The following is a 2,500-nucleotide window of genomic DNA, read 5'->3' as shown; positions in this document are numbered from 1 at the left end:
CGTGTGCCATGTATGTGCCATGGTTGTCATGCGTGGCCCATGGTTGTCTTGCGTGTGTCTGTCCATGTGCAGTTCAGACCGCTGTCCATAGGTACAGTGATGTGTTCCTATATAATATGGTGTCATTATTGTTTGTCAAGTGTCATGTATTTGGAATGAATGAATGAATGGAGGCAGGCTGTATGATAAAGGCAAGATGATGTACAGTACCAGTCCAAAGTGTGGTCACACCTTCTAAGTTTTTTTATTTGACTTTTATTGTTTTCTACATGGTAGATAACACTTGTCTTGTTCATTCATCATTCCCTATGTGTTCTTTCGTAGTTTCAATGTCTTCACTATTAATCTACTCTAATCTAGAAAATAAAAAAAGTAAAGAAAAAACGTAAAAAAAAATGTTAAGGTGTGTCCAAACTTTTGACAGGTACTGTATATAGCACGTTTCATACACAGGCAATGTACATCATGTACAAAAAGAATAGCAAAAGGTTCAAAAGGAAAGATAAAGACAAAGTGAAAAGATACAAACAAAGATTTTTATAAGAATGTACAGAGTACATAAAATGGAACAAAAAACGTTGTAGTAGTAGCCCCAACTGTGTTTATCTCGTGTGGAACACCGAGAGTGTGTGTGCGTGTGCGTTTGCGTGTGTGTGTGTGTGTGGGTGTTTGTGTGTGTGCGCCGTTACACGGGTCCACCTGCGTGTGTGTGTGTGTGTGTGTGTGTGTGTGTGTGTGTGTCAGTGTGTGTGTGTCAGTGTTGGCTACCTGGTGTGATCCTGCAGCAGTGATTAGATTGATGCTGATAACGGGTGATGTTGTTATTTTATAACTATTTAACTTGAACTGCCTCATCTCAGTGCATGGACACATGCCTGGGTGTTTTTTCGTAAAGGCGGATTTTGAGAGCCGAAGAAAAACCTCTCGTACAGTGAGTTTGCATTTTTTATGTGCCCCTCATTTCCTACCTGACAACAGACACACAGACGCACACACAGACGCACACACAGACGCACACACAGACGCACACACAGACACACACACAGACACACACACACACACAGACACACACACAGACACACACACAGACACACACACAGACACAAACACAGACACACACACAGACACACACACAGACACACACACAGACACACACACAGACACACACACACACAGACACACACACACACAGACACACACACACACAGACACACACACACACACACACACACACAGACACACGCAGACACACACACACACAGACACACACACACACAGAGACACACACACACAGAGACACACACACACACAGACACACACACACACACACAGACACACACACACACAGACACACACACACACACACACACACACACAGACACACACACAGACACACGCAGACACACACACACACAGACACACACACACACACAGACACACACACACAGAGACACACACACACACAGACACACACACACACACACAGACACACACACACACAGACACACACACACACACACACACACACACTCACACACACACACACAGACAGATACTTTACAGATGGTTTGTTGAAGTTTGACAGGGTTGTAAAGTTGAGTCCTACTGAGCATGGCATGGTCTGCCATTTCCGTGTATTCAAAAACCCACTAAGAATAAGGCCACGTCAGAGACGCCACACAAATAATAAAAGAATATAAGACTCTTAAGAATAAAAGACTTTATGGCTTCCTCATGGGTGCTTTTATGAAATTACTGTGAGTCTGTTCTTATGGTCTAAGGCACTTCAGGAAAGAACCTTGTTCACGCCGTTTAGTTCCAGACCCTTTCTTGGAAATAATAAACCTTTACAGTGCAGAGTCAATCGATGACCCGTAGTAGCAGCTGTTCACTGTGTGTGTCTGTGTGTGTGTGTGTGTGTGTGTGTGTGTGTGTGTGTGTGTGTGTGTGTGTGTGTGTGTGTGTGTGTGTGTGTGTGAGAGTGTGTGTGTTCACTGTGTCTGGGTGGTTCTATGTAGTCCAGCCATATGTGTCTTGTAGCTATGGAGGCTTAGTACATAAGGAGCTTCCTGCTAGCTTCCATACATTAGACTGCCAATGGAAATTAGCCTTTTGACTATAATTGGGTGCATTTAAAGTCAAAGTAGCTTTATTTGTCAATTACTTCAAATGTCAAGACATACAAAGTATTTGAAAAAAACGTTTCATTCATTTACATTTTAATGTTAATGAATGCACACTGTCCCTTTTTATCAAATAAATAAAATGATTGTTTAAAAAAAAAAATACCTCAGTTTTATAACATAAAGTTTTGGTGATATACAAGTCAAATAATAAGTTCTTACTGCGGAATGAACAGTTACTTCAATGCGCTCAAAATCATGTGTTAATTGGCTTAAAGGCCTTTGAATTAACTGTGTGTAATGAGTGTTATAGGAGTGAGAATCAAAAGGATTACTTGTAATCCCCATTCAGAGTTCTTTTGATGTATCTTTAATTC

General features: G+C 41.4%; 1 protein-coding gene across 1 annotated transcript in view; it reads left to right on the top strand.

Moving 5' to 3' along the window:
* Positions 1-2,500, top strand: part of ccdc6b (coiled-coil domain containing 6b) — a gene marked incomplete at its 3' end in the record, with an annotated part of 32,160 nt that overhangs the window by 23,767 nt on the left and 5,893 nt on the right. The gene's annotated exons all lie outside the window — the stretch shown is intronic.

This window comes from Sprattus sprattus, assembly GCF_963457725.1.
Source record: "Sprattus sprattus genome assembly, chromosome: 3".
Classification (NCBI taxonomy): domain Eukaryota; kingdom Metazoa; phylum Chordata; class Actinopteri; order Clupeiformes; family Clupeidae; genus Sprattus; species Sprattus sprattus.
This window is presented reverse-complemented; position numbering and strand designations above follow the sequence as displayed.